This window comes from Bubalus kerabau, chromosome 3 (genome assembly GCF_029407905.1).
Source record: "Bubalus kerabau isolate K-KA32 ecotype Philippines breed swamp buffalo chromosome 3, PCC_UOA_SB_1v2, whole genome shotgun sequence".
Lineage (NCBI taxonomy): Eukaryota > Metazoa > Chordata > Mammalia > Artiodactyla > Bovidae > Bubalus > Bubalus kerabau.
Window position 1 is genome coordinate 34,520,666 of NC_073626.1, and position 14,188 is coordinate 34,534,853.

Here is a 14,188-nt window from a genome sequence, read left to right on the forward strand (position 1 = left end):
CCTGCCGTCCTTACTTATACAAGTACAGTTCTCTCCAGGGCAATGTGCCCAGCAAAAGCTAGACTCCTGTTTCTTCACAATAACTGTGGGCCTTGTGACATAGTTCTTGCCAATGAGGTGGAAGTGGAGATAACTGTATGGTTTTCCTGAATGAAAGAGGGTAGGGATTTTTAGCAGGCAGCATGCCTTGCCCTTCACTCTTCTTCCTTTTCTTGACTGGAATATGGATGTGATGGCTGGAGGTCCAGCAGTCATCGTATGAACATGAGGAGGAAAGCCATGTGCTCAGGCTGGAGGGAAGGAAAGCTAGAGAAGCCTAGGTCATGGAGGGCAGTGTGGATGTGGAACATCAGTCTCAAGTTGCTGTTATCACTGTGCTTCTCATTGTGTGAGGAAAATAAGCCCTTTTTGGTTAAGCCTCTGAAATCAGGTTTCTGATACTTGCAGCCTAATGCAGTCCTAACCAACACACTGACCCAAACATTCTATAGTGCATGCTGTTTTTTAGGCTTGAGCAGCTTGGCCTTTAGTCCCATTTTACATGAGGCTCAAACAGTTCCAAGGCTGTAAGAATTTGTAGCATTCCCTGGGAAGCAACAGGGGCTGATACTCCTGTGATGGATAAACACAAGCTACAAGAAATCCCAGCTGGGCATTCCGTAGAGGGACCTGCTGAGGTGGGGCCCTCCTCCCCAGGGCTCATCACCAGGATGTCCTACAACAGGAGATCATGCCTAAGGAGCAATATTTGAAAAAAATGCATCTCGCTTTGGGCCGAGCAATTTCACTTCCAGGATTTTGTTTTTAAATGACAGTCAAAGAAATGAACAGCTATTTGTATAAGAGAATATTCATTCACCACAGCCCTATGTATAACAGTGGAAACTAGAGAAAAATAAAAAACCCTACAGTAGAGAAATGGCTGAAGAAATTATGACACATAATATTATTCTGTAGGATGTAACCTAGAGCAGTCGTGTTGTGGATGGCTATTTACTAAGGCAAGAAGTTATCGCTAAAAAATATAAATTTTGAGCATGCTCAGTAGAGTTCCAATTTTGTTAAAACTACCTCTATATGGCCCCCTTCTCCTTGACTCAAGCTCTCTCAGGATGCGCCCCAGTGGTAGCTATTCTTACTATGCTTGACTGCGCTGCTTACCCCACCAGAACTTGTGGCCTGGAGGACAGGGATCCTGTCTTTCCTTCTTGGAGTCCCAGAGACTCACGCCAGCCCAGCACAGAGCAAGCCAACATAAGTTTTTCTGGAATAAGAGAATGGGGGACTGGCAACCAGAGATTCGCTGCTACCCACTGCTTCCTGTGAGGGCCTCAGTGTTTCCAGTTCCAGCTGACCTCTCCCTCTGCTTCTCTGCCTGGCCCAGTAACCGCATTCAGGCGGTCTCCCAGGTCAGAGGCTGCGGTCCCCACGCCTGGCTGTTTGTCAGGCTCGCCGGGGCCTCACCCCACACCAGGGGCATGAAAAGCTCTGGGGATGGACCAGCCGTGTACACCAGGACCATGCTGCCTGCAGCCCCAGTGCGCTGCCCCTGAGATGCTGCGGGGAGTGGGGCTCAGTTATGATGCTGAAAGGGGATTTCAGCTGCTGCCAGCCACCACCAGCCGTAAGGCTATCACCCCCACCCCATTTTGCTGCAAACAGGCAGGGTTTGGGTGGCCCTTGAGGAGCAGCCATTCCCACTCCATGTGATATGGTAAGAGTTCCCCTGACGGAAACAGTCGCAGAGCTCAGGTCCCGCTCCTAGGCTTTTATTGGGTCAATTCACTTAGTCCTCACAGCCAGCTGTGAGTTGGGCATCACTGCTACCATCTGCATCTCACAGAGGGGCTAACCCAGACACAGAGAAGTCACATAGGCCTTTCTTGTCACATCCCTGCCCAAGGGTGAGGTGGGGCACCATCCCAGGCAGCTTGGGGCTAGAGTCTGAGCCCTTTTGCCCTGCTGGGTGGGAATTATGTGTCTAAGCACCTTCTATGTGCTCAGAACCCTCCTGCATGACACCATTCCAGAAACTTGAAAGGAAGGCAACATGGATAAAAACACAAGAGGAGCGAGAATATCAAAGACGACAGGCTCCTTTCCACACCGCCTCCCCAGATCAGTTTTGCGGTGGGTGCTCTTCCTGTATTTGTCCCCTCTGACTCTTGTCTCCTCTTTCCCATCCTTCTGGAAACCTTCCCCTTGTCCCCAAAGAACCCAAGCTGTCTTGAACGGAATTGCATTATTACCCGAGACTCATTGGCTTGGGCTGCCGGATGCGGGGCGGGCACCTAGAGGATGAAGCTGGGGCGATGGAGACAGATGGAGACCGGAGGGAAATTCGATTACCTGCTTCTCCCCAAAGCCGATCCGCCTGGTAACGATGTTAGGGTCCATTATTGATAGGCTTCCTCTTGGTTGCTGCTTGAAATTTGGTTTGTCTGTGACTTCTTATATCCACTGATGCTCAGAGATGGATGAGCCAGGGCTGAGCTCGGAAGTTGTGACAGGAGGGAGAAGGGGGTGGCAGAAGATGAGTGCTGTGCAGACAGTTGGGGAGCAGGGGGGTCAGCCAGGGTGAAGTCAGCTCAGAGCAAGGGGTGTCTGGTGACCCGGGGGAGAGAAGACGCGGCCGGAAGGTGGAACATAGGGGCATCCTGAGAAGGATGTTTACATGTGGGCAGTAATAGAGAGCTATTGTAGGCACTGAAGCTACGGAAGTGACTGAAGCCAGGTGAGTATGGTTTTGGAGAAGAGGAGGAAAGGAGTGTGGCAAAAATCAGAGGAGACAAGACTTCTTTGGTGGTGCAGTGGGTAGGAATCCACCTGCCAATGCAGGGGACATGGGTTCGATCCCTGGGGTGGGAAGATTCCACATGCTTGAAGCAACTAAGCCTGAGAGCCACAATTGCTGAGCCCATGGGTCCTACAGCCCGAATCCCACAGCAACAGAAGACACCAGAATACGAAGTCTGTGCTGGACTACAACAAAGAGTAGCCCCCACTCACCACAACTAGAGAAAGCCCACATATAAAAATAGAGACCCGGCACAGCCAAAAATTAAAAAAATGGTCAGACAAGAGAAGGATGGCGGGCATCTCTTGACTGGGCATCTCCTCGGAGGAGAGCAGAAGATGGAAGCAGGGGTCCTCACCCCTGGTGAGTTGGGGGAGGGAAGGGGACTCACTAGGTTCCGAGAGAGGCAAAATGTCAACAGAAATGTGGCAGGCATGACAGACACTGCTCTATACCCTCACCGGTGCTGGCTGTCACTCAGTCCCAAAGGAGGTCTGCAAGGCATCTTGTGCGTCAACACGGAAGTGGAGGCCTGGGAAGAGGGAGTCACTGCCAGGCTCCCTCAGTAGGGAGGAGGCCCAGCCAGGCCTGACACCAGTGGCTTGGTGCTATCTGATCCCAGGGCTGTGATCCTATCTGATGTCAGCACCGTGCTCCTCACTGAACCGTGCAGCCTTCCAGGGCTCGGGACACGCCTGTTCTTCTACACCCCTCCTTGCCCTTGTGCTCATAACAACAATGGTAACAGTCAGCTAGCCTCTGCTTATCAATACCACATCTTACACCCGCCCTCTCCAGTCACAATTGGACTTGATGACCCTCATTTGACAAGTGAGGAAGTGAAGCTGGGGGAAGTCTATGGCCTGACCAGACTGCACAGCAGGTTCAAGCTGCCTGGTCCCCTTCACCTCCCCGTGCCCCATTCCCGGTCTCTGGCTCCTGAATTCCCAGATTCCACTTTCTCTAATCCTGGGATTAGTAAGGAGGGGGAATTGGCAGAGCAGCTCAGATGCCCTGCGTGGAAACTTCTCTGAGCATCCTCAGGCCTTACTCCTGCCCGCCCCATCTCTCTTTACATCCCAGACTTCCATCTCTCCTAGCCTCAGGCTTGGGGGTTGGGGGACAGGGACTGTGTGGAAGAGCTGGGGAGGGTCTGGGGCCCACATGGGGGTGGTGCGGCCAGGCTGCAGCCCTGGGCTTCCCATCCCTGGTTGTACCAGGGAGGGGCGCGGTGAGTTGGGGGAGGGGAGTGGGAGCATGTCTCCACAGGAAGCCAAGAGTCTCAGAGGAGGACCGAGAATGACTGGGCCTCAGCCCAGTCCTAATCCCTCTGTACACACTCCCTTCCCTAAGGATTTTCCTTCAGAAAAATCTGTTTAATTTTCCCAGCTTGGAGACAATGAGTAGAGATTTGGGGTGGAGTGAGGACGAGTGATGGGGAGGCCAGTGGAGCAAATGGAAAAGCCAGTTTCTGATGTACCTCTTCCCCCAAGAAGAAACCAGGAATGCAGCCATCTGACTACGGGCAGCAGAGCTCCTGACCGGCCGCATGATCAAAAAGTTTGGCTGCTGAGTGTCTCTGCTAGTTCATTTTGTTGTTCGCGTGTGTTCTCAGAATAGGAGACCCCAAAGACAGAAACTGCATGTGTCCAGCACAGGAAATCTCATATTGGTGAACGTAATTATTGTGGTGGGGTGGACAGTGCCGGTGGTGGTCACCGTGGTGGAGGCCATGGTGGGTGTGATGACGGTGGCCGTGTGGTGGTGACGGGGGTGGTCACGATCGCGGAAACCCTGAAATCATGACGGGGGTGGGTTGGGAGGGGGCTGAAGGGTGAGCTTTGTGACCTGACACATCTGGGTCCCATTCCTGTCTCAGTTTCCTCTAGCGGTCACTGGGGAAGTAAAGCCTCTCTGAATCTCACTTTCCTCATTGGGAAAATGGGAATCAGAGCTATGGGTGAAGCTCAGGGGCCCGTGGGGTGGGCGCTGACTCCCTCCGTTCTGCTCCATCTCCGGGGGTTCTCTGGTCCCTCTGTCTGCCCTGGCTCCTTCCCTTCTGCCCACAAACTTCCTCCAGTAGTTCTCACTGGCTCTTCCCTTAATCACCACTTCAATTCCTTCCTTCAGAGCCCCACACATTCTAAAAAAGAAGTTTGCACACATCGCTGCTTCTTCCTGGCCTCCCACTCACTCCCCAACCCCTTCTTAGCAGCCTCCAGGTTCCCGACACTCTCGACGGAAATTGCTCTCGGAATGAGCAGAGTCCTCCTCCACGCCTCAGCCTCAACGTCTTGGAGGAAATTGACCCTACAATCCTCAAGGCTTCGAGAGAGCCTCTTCCCAGGATGGCTGGTCCTGCCTCTCCCTCCTCCCCACCACCTGACGTGTGTTCTGCCTCCCTCTGTCCCCAAGGACCAGTGCTCTGATGGCATCTCCTGGCTTTGTTCATGTTCCTCCAGTGTTGTCTGGTGTGAGTCCAATCTGTGCACAAACAGCTCCCAAGTCCACGTCTCTGTTCTACAAGATCGCCAGGCTAGAACCCCACTTCTGGCCACTGTATAGGCTTCTCTGCTGGATTCTCTCCAACCCAGTAAAGGAAGGCGTCCAGTGCCAAACTCACTGTGTTCTCCCCAGGTCTACCTGCCCTCTCCCCTTCCTACCACCCTCATCCTTTCCTATAAATTTCCATCCACCCACCATTCCTGTCAATTTCCCTCGGTCATGGTTCTTTTAAAATGAACTGGTAATTTAATTTTATTTTCAAAACATTTAGACTTTGTTCAAAACATAAACTCAACATTTAACTTTGCCCTTTGAAAGTTTATAATCCTGATTAGCCAACCCTCTTTGGTATTAAAGTCAATGCATTATATAAATCCCAGATCTTTTTTTTTTTAATTCAGAAACATAAACTCTGCTGTGACAATCCATAACATGCTAATCTGTGTTGTGCAAACTGTTGGCTTAAAAAAAAAAAAAATAAAAAAACACTTTTTGAATGCTGTTGCAAATGTCTCAGAAGTTTCCTATACATCATGGTGCTTGATTTCAGAAACAGGAGACTAGGAAATGTGGATTAACCTCATTGCTGAAGGTAATTAGAGAAAAAAGAAATATATGTAAATGTTATATATATATATATATATGCTGCTGCTAAGTCGCTTCAGTCGTGTCTGACTCTGTGCGACCCCATAGATGGCAGCCCACCAGGCTCCTCCGTCCATGGGATTTTCCAGGCAAGAGTACTGGAGTGGGGTGCCATTGCCTTCTCCAATGCTTGAAAGTGAAAAGTGAAAGTGAAGTCGCTCAGTCGTGTCCGACTCTTCACGACCCCATGGACCGCAGCCCACCAGGCTCCTCCGTCCATGGGATTTTCCAGGCAAGAGTACTGGAGTGGGGTGCCATTGCCATATATACATATATATATATATATATATATATATATATATATATGTATATATGAGCTTCCCTCATAGCTCAGTTGGTAAAGAATCTAGCTGCAATGCAGGAGACCTGGATTCGATTCCTGGGTCAGGAAGATCGCCTGGAGAAGGAAATGGCAATCCACTCCAGTATTCTTGCCTGGAAAATTCCATGGGCAGAGGAGCTTGGCAGGCTATAGTCCATGGGGTTGCAAGAGTCGGACATGACTTAGCAACTAAACCACCACCATATATATATACACATGGGTATATATATATGAAAACACAAGACAACAACAGACTGTTTAAAGCATCTAAGTGCCAGTAAGATCAATAAGGCCACAGAGAATTATTGGGTTGAGATGTGGAGATGAGGGGGTTATTCCTGGTTTCAGAAATGCTTTTCCTTTGGGAAGGAAGGAAACAGCTAAGATGCTGCAAGGTTGATGAATGCTCTTGAGTGCATCCTGGGTGGTAAGAGACAGTCCTATCAAGAGAAGTGTTTGGGGACCCCCCAACTTGCTTTGAATTGGGACCCTAAATGGCTGTATCTGAGGAGGAAGGATAAGCTGGGAGTAGACAAATTCTAACAGGGGTTGCAGCTCAGCTTGGACTCATCCTAGTTCCTAAAATTGGATTAAGGTGATCCAGGACTGCCAGTGCCTTCAGGCTCTTGTAAATCCTCTCTGGAAGAAGTTATCATTCTGGGGTTAGATAATTTCTATAAATGATTTTGCAAAGACAATGTCCAGGGCACACACACACAAAACAAAATCTCACAAAACCTCCCCCCAAAAACAAGACTGCTCTCAAAACCTAAAAACCAAAAATGAGACACTTGATGAAACAATACAAATATATAGTATATAAGAAAAAGATATATAACATCCTCTCTAGATGTTGGAGTTATGCACGCAGATTTAAAATAAAAAAATATAGGGAATTCCCTGGTGGTCCAGTGGTTAGGTCTTGGTGCTTTCACTGCTGGGGCCCGAGTTAACAACTTGGTAGAGGAGCTCAGATCATGCAAGCCCCATGGTATGGAAAAGAAATGCTTAGCATGATCGAGGAGATAAGACATAATTAAGAATTCGGCAGAATGGCAAGGATGTGGAGAAAAGGGACTGCTTGGCAAACTTGGTGGGAATATAAATTGGTGTAGCCATTGTGGAAAACAGTATGGAGACATTTCAAAAAATTAAAAATAGGACTACTATATTATCCAGCAATTCCACTCGTGGATATTTATCTGAAGAAAACAAAACACTGATTAGAAAGATATATGCACCCTTATGATCATTGCAACATTATGTACAATAGCCAAGATATGGAAGCAACTCAAGGGCCTGTTAGTAGATGAATGGGTAAAGAAAATGTGAGAGAGATATATAAAATGCAATATTACTCAGCCATAAAAAAGAATAAAATCTGGCCGTTTGTGACACCGTGGATGGACCTAGAGTGCAATATGCTAAGTGAAATAAGTCCGACAAAGACAAATACTGCATGATTTCACTAGTGGAATCTAAAAAATTTAACAAATGGACAAATAAAACAAACCGGAATAGTTATAGATACAGTTATAGACACAGAGAACAAAGAGGCCAGAGGTGAGGGGACAGGAAGGGAAATAAACAGCTGGGGGGGATTAAGACGTACAAACGTCCAGTTGCAAAATAAATGAATTATGGGTAAATGCACAGTGTGGGGAATAGAGTCAATATCTATGTGATATTTTTGTATGATGATGTGTCATAACTAAACTTATCATGGTGACCCTTTTGAAATGTATAGAAATACCAAATCACCATGTTGTGTAACAGGAGCTAACTTAGTGTTGTGGGTCAATTATACTTCAAAAGCAAACAATTATAGAAAAAGAGACCAGATTTGTGGTTAGCAGAGGCAGGGAGTAGGGGTAGGTGGATTTGGATGTAGGCAGTCAAAAGGTACAAACTTTTAGTTATAAAACAAAGAAGTATTAGGGATATAATGTATAACTTGATAAATGTATATAATTAACACTGCTGTGTGTTATACATGAAAATTATTAAAAGAGTAAATGCTGGGAATTCATATCACAAGAAAAAAATTTTTTCTATTCTGTTAATTTTGCATTCATATGAGATGATGGATGTTCAGAAAACTTATTAAGATTATCATTTCATGATTTATGTAAGTCAAATCATTATGCTTTACACTTCAAACATACACAGTGCTGCATGTCAATTATATCTCAATAAAACGGGGGAAAAAAAAGAATTTTGGCAGAGAATTGAAACTATTTTTTTCCAAAATGGAAATTCTAAAACTGATACTAAGAATTCAAAGGATAGGTTTAACAGCAGACTAGACACAGCTGATAAAGAATTGGTTACTTAGAAGTTAGATGAGAAAAAAATATCCCGAATGAAGCATGGGAAGGTAAAAGGATAGAAATATAGATGACAGTCTATTAGACTAGAAGAAACACTGAAAAAGCTCAAGAGACTGGGATAGAAGCAAGATATGAAGGGATAATGGCTGAGAGCTTTCAAAAAATGATAAAAGACACCAATCCATTTATTCAGTACACTCTGAGAGCCTAAATCAGGATAAGCAGAAGGGATATATACCTATGCCTATATGAGTAAAATGAAAGTACATTTTTACTATTAGATAAAACTAAAAGCTGGAAATTAAAGATAAGGAGAAGATCTTGAAAACAGAGAAAAGCAGTGCTCGCTTCGGCAGCACATGCTAAAATTGGAACAATACAGAGAAGATTAGCATGATCTCTGCACAAGGATGACACGCAAATTCATGAAGTGTTCCATATTTTTACTACCCAGCAATCTCTCTCCTAGGCATATACCTTGAGGAAACCAAAATTGAAAGAGACACATGTATCCCATTGTTCATTGCAGCACTATTTACAATAGTTAGAACATGGAAGCAACCTAGATGTCCATCGACAGATGAATGGATAAAGAAGTTGTGGTACATATACACAATGGAATGTTACTCAGCCATAAAAAGGAACACATGTGAGTCAGTTCTAATGAGGTGGATGAACCTAGAACCTATTATACAGAGTGAAGTGAGTCAGAAAGAGAAAGAGAAATACTGTATCCTAACACATACATACAGAATCTAGAAAAATGGTACTGAAGAATTTATTTACAGGGCAACAATGGAGAAACAGACATAGAGAATAGACTTATGGACATGGGGAGAGGGGAGGAGAGGGTGAGATGTATGGAGAAAGTAACATGGAAACTCACATTACCATATGTAAAATAGATAGCCAATGGGAATTTGCTGTTTGGCTCAGGAAACTCAAACAGGGGCTCTGTATCAACCTAGGAGAGTGCGGTGGGGAGGGAGATGGGAGGGAGTTTCAAAAGGGAGGGGATATATGTATACCTATGGCTGATTCATGTTGAGGTTTGACAGAAAACAGCAAAATTCTGTAAAACAATTATCCTTCAATAAAAAATAAATTAATTAAAAAAAAAACAGAGAAAAGCAGAGATTACGTTCAAAGGGATAATAGATTGGATATACAACTGATTTCTTAATGTAAAAGAGCAGAGGCCAAAAGACAGTGGGATTCTTTAGAGGGCTGATGGAAAATAACCACCAACTTTTTTTTCAATACCCAGAAAAAAAAATTCAAGTAAAGAAGAAATAGATACATTTCAGTCTAATAAAAATCACAAGAATTAGTCACCAGTGGGCCCACATTAATAGAATATTTTCTATTGGGAAATATTTCCTATTGGGAAATTTTATATTGGGATTATTGGGAAAATAAACCCAAATGGGAGGTCAGAGATGCAGAAAGGAATCAAGACCAATGAAAATGGCAAATATGTGAGTAAATATCAAATAATACTGGTTGTATAGAAAAATAATATGATAGTGTTTGTGGGGAGTTAAAGCCCCAAGGTCTCTGCCTATATTTTAAGGGAAGAGAGTAAAAGAATCAGTTAATATTAGGATTTGTTATGGAGAAGGAAATGGCAACCCACTCCAGTGTTCTTGCCTGGAGAATCCCAGGGATGGAGAAGCCTGGTAGGCTGCAGTCCATGGGGTCGCACAGAGTTGGATGCGACTGAAGCGACTTGGCAGGTATTGTTAAGAACGCAGGCTGTAATCTCTGGGTAACTACTAAGACATTGTAAAAGAGTAAATAACTTTACAAAATAATAGAGGAAGGTAACTGGATGAAATAACAGATGCAAAGAAAGGGGAGAGGAAACATAGAGTGGATAGAACATACAGAAGGCAAGATAAAAAAAGGGAAAAATCAGATCAGATCAGATCAGTCACTCAGTCGTGTCCGACTCTTTGCGACCCCATGAATCGCAGCACACCAGGCCTCCGTGTCCATCACCAACTCCCGGAGTTCACTCAGACTCACGTCCATCGAGTCAGTGATGCCATCCAGCCATCTCATTCTCTGTCGTCCCCTTCTCCTCTTGCCCCCAATCCCTCCCAGCGTCAGAGTCTTTTCCAAGGAGTCAACTCTTCGCATGAGGTGGCCAAAGTACTGGAGTTTCAGCTTTAGCATCATTCCTTCCAAAGAACACCCAGGGCTGATCTCCTTCAGAATGGACTGGTTGGATCTCCTTGGGAAAGGAAAGGAAAGGGGAAAATAGTATATTTTAAACCTAAAGATAAAGATAATTTTATTATATGTAAAACTTTCCTATTCAAAGGCAAAGACTTTCAGACTTATTTTGGATAAGAACAAGATTCAACTATACACTGTTTACATAGAGTTACCTGAAATACAAAGAAAAAGGTATAACGTACAACACTCACAAAAGCAAAAGGCTAATGTAACTATGTCAAAATAAGACTAGATTTTAAAGTATTACTAGGTACAGAGTTACTTCATGTGATATACGGAGAAGGCGATGGCACCCCACTCCAGTACTCTTGCCTGGAAAATCCCATGGGTGGAGGAGCCTGGTGGGCTGCAGTCCATGGGGTCGCGAAGAGTCGGACACGACTGAGCGACTTCACTTTCACTTTTCGCTTTCATGCATTGGAGAAGGAAATGGCAACCCCCTCCAGTGTTCTTGCCTGGAGAATCCCAGGGACGGGGGAGCCTGGTGGGCTGCTGTCTATGGGGTCGCACAGAGTCGGACACGACTGAAGCGACTTAGCAGCAGTGGCGGCGGCACTTGATAACTTGGCATCAAAACATAAAGTAAAAATTGATAGAACCAATTATTATACTTCAGATTCCTTCTCTGCCTTCCTGGGGTCACAGAAGCCAAGCATTTCATCAGTCAATGTCCTCTCTCAGAAATATCCTACCTAGGACTTGCTTGGATAGCAAGTGCTATCCAACCACTTGCTTGACAGTGGTTAAGACTCTGAACTTTTAATGCAGGGAGGCGTGAGTTTGATTCTTGGTGGAGAAACTAAGATCCCACATGCCTGCTGCATGATGCAGCCAAAAAAAAAAAAAAGAAAGAAAGAAATATTCTACCTAGTTCACTTATGGAGTCACTTTTAGACAGGGAGCTGTCTTGGCTAACTCATGTCACTTGCATGTAAAGAATGTGTGTTGCAGATACAGTCAATGCCTTGCCCCATCTTACAGGTACTCACCGTTTTCCTACACAGCTACCTGGTAGCTTCCAACTGCAAGCACCTGAGACTATACCTGAGGACTTTCTCTGGCTGTAAAGCCTGCTCCTGCATGTGGAGCATTCCAAAAGTACCAGAGAGTTAATGCTCCCAGGAGCAACCCCTCAAAGAATGACTGGTGTGAGTCAGTGGATAAGCACTCCCAGCTCCTTTGCCCTTTAAGGATTAACACAGAAGTGTGTGTTCTCTACTGTTTTCTCAGAGATTTCCAGCAAGACTGATCTTTAGTTGCCCACAGGGGTAATTGGCTTGATGTAACACATTTTTTTTTTTTTTCGGGCTATCCTCCTTTTCCTGCCTGATTTCTCCATTCCCCTACTGTTTATCTTTGAGATCATCTCCCAGATAAACTATTTTCAAATCCTTTGTCTTCTTCCTTTTTTTTTTTTTTTCTGCTCTGAGTGGCATGTGGGATTTTAGTTCACTGACCAGAGATCGAACCCGTGCCCCCTGCAGTGGAAGCACGGACTCCCAACCACAGGACCACCAGGGAATTCCCTCAAGTCCTTTTCCTAGGGTCTACTTCCGAGGGAACCCAAACTCAGATAATATCCCTGGTTTAAATGCTAAGGACATGGCCAATCCTGCAGTGTGGCTTGGCTCTGAGGTGGTCTCCATTCTCTCACCCCATCCCCTTGATCCTGTTCTCATCCATGACATCATGTGTGTCTTTCTTGAGGAATGTTCAGACCGCAGTTTCCTGCCCCTATAATTTCCCTCCCATTGCTTCTCCATAGGCAGCCTCAGGAAACTTGCTATGAAGCAGAGTGCTCACCACTGCCCACCTTCTACTCTGATGTCACAGTGGATTCTTATTTCCTGTAGCAGAAAAATCCTAACCCTTAACTGACATGCAAAGTCCTCTGTGCTCTAGTCTCAATTCACCTTCCAACTCTTCCCCATTCTCCTCTGCTTTCTCCCCAAAGTCTGTGCTCACTTCTCATCGACCTTCACTCCTGGGCACCAGTCCTCATGTCCCATCATTTCCTATTATGCTCTCCCCAACTTTCAGAAGTCACAGGTCCATGGAAGTGGAAGTGTTAGTCCCTCAGTCATGTCTGACTCTGTGGTCACATGGACTGTAGTTCTCCAGGCTCCTCTGTCCATGGAATTCTCCAGGCAAGGATACTGGATTGGGTAGCCATTCCTTTTCTCCAGGGGATCTTTCTGACCCAGGGATCGAACCCAGGTCTCCTGCATTGTAGGCAAATTCTTTACTCTCTGAGCCACCAGTCCATGAGCCAACTTCTAAGCCTCTGCTCAAATGACACCTCTGTGAAGCCATTGCATGGGTCTCACTTTAGTCTTTGACTCTCCCATAGTGCCTCAAACTTGGTGACTGCTGGTGGAATATTGAACAGATGACACTGATATTCTCAAGAGGGAGAAGGCCTGGGTTCCCCTCTTGGGATTGCCTATAAGACAAATGCGCATGTAATCCTGGGCCAGTCCCTTATCCTCCGCGGCTCTTAGTTACTACAACTACACAGTTAAGCACTTTGGACTAGAAGCACTGTTTATCCAGCGAAGGAAGGGGTGCCATTGTCACTGTGCAGATTGCCTTGTGCGCTGTGGGACATTTAGCATCTCTATCCCACAGCACCCAGTGCTGAAACACCCCTAATAATTGTTCCAGTGGAAAAGACGATTATGTTTGTGAATACTCTAGAGCATCTCCTCCAATCCGGGCGATTCCTTAGGCTCTTCTAAGCTCAGATACTCTTTGGTTGCTGTGAAGCGATCTCGGTAGCCAGGAACCATGCAGAGGTCTGGGCAGTGGGTCAATGATGGGGAAAAAGCTGGAACCAGACTGGAGACAATGCTCAGGCCACGTCCTGGCACCTGAGGATGGAACTGGGGTCCAGCATTCCAGCCTCCAAAGAGGCACAAACTCCTTGCCGGCTCGGGCTGGACTCCTGATCTGAGGGGTTTCAGTCTTCCCTGATGGGCTGGCGTCCAGACAGTAGGTGATGCTCCCAATAAAGAATAGGTCACCCACAGAACTCTATGGGGCTGGCAGGGCCAGGACTCGGTTCGGGCTTGGCTGGCATCGTGGGCTCTCAGTGGACCTGGAACAGCAAGTGAAAAAGTCAGTGTTCTTACACAGGCCATCATAGGAGGTTGGGTGGGGTGAACGGGGGACAGCTGTGATGTGGGGAGCAGGAGAGGGCTAGAACCCGACCACTCACCATGTGGGCAGTGACTATGGCTGTAACGCAGCACTCCTGCTGGGGGAGGCTGCAGACACACGGAATTGTCTAGACTGGGTGGTGGGGGCAGCGTGGAGGCAGAGAAAGGTTGCCATGTTAGTGGGAGATGA

The 14,188-nt window shown here is 46.2% G+C and overlaps 1 long non-coding RNA gene and 1 other non-coding gene across 6 annotated transcripts; both read left to right on the forward strand.

Moving 5' to 3' along the window:
* The first annotated feature begins 2,058 nt into the window (after positions 1 to 2,058).
* On the forward strand, positions 2,059 to 5,811 carry LOC129647602 (uncharacterized). 5 transcript variants are annotated; one of them, XR_008712375.1, is made up of 3 exons: positions 2,059 to 2,130; positions 4,294 to 4,475; positions 5,010 to 5,811. It is a non-coding gene; the product is annotated as an uncharacterized LOC129647602 (long non-coding RNA). The 5 variants fall into 5 exon arrangements; XR_008712372.1 differs by lacking the exon at positions 2,059 to 2,130 and adding an exon at positions 3,408 to 3,538; XR_008712373.1 differs by lacking the exon at positions 2,059 to 2,130 and adding an exon at positions 3,559 to 3,680 and having other exon boundaries at positions 4,291 to 4,475.
* A 3,130-nt stretch (positions 5,812 to 8,941) lies between these two features.
* LOC129648167 (U6 spliceosomal RNA) lies at positions 8,942 to 9,044 on the forward strand. Its single transcript, XR_008712748.1, has one exon. It is a non-coding gene; the product is annotated as a U6 spliceosomal RNA (small nuclear RNA).
* The last annotated feature ends 5,144 nt before the right edge of the window (positions 9,045 to 14,188 follow it).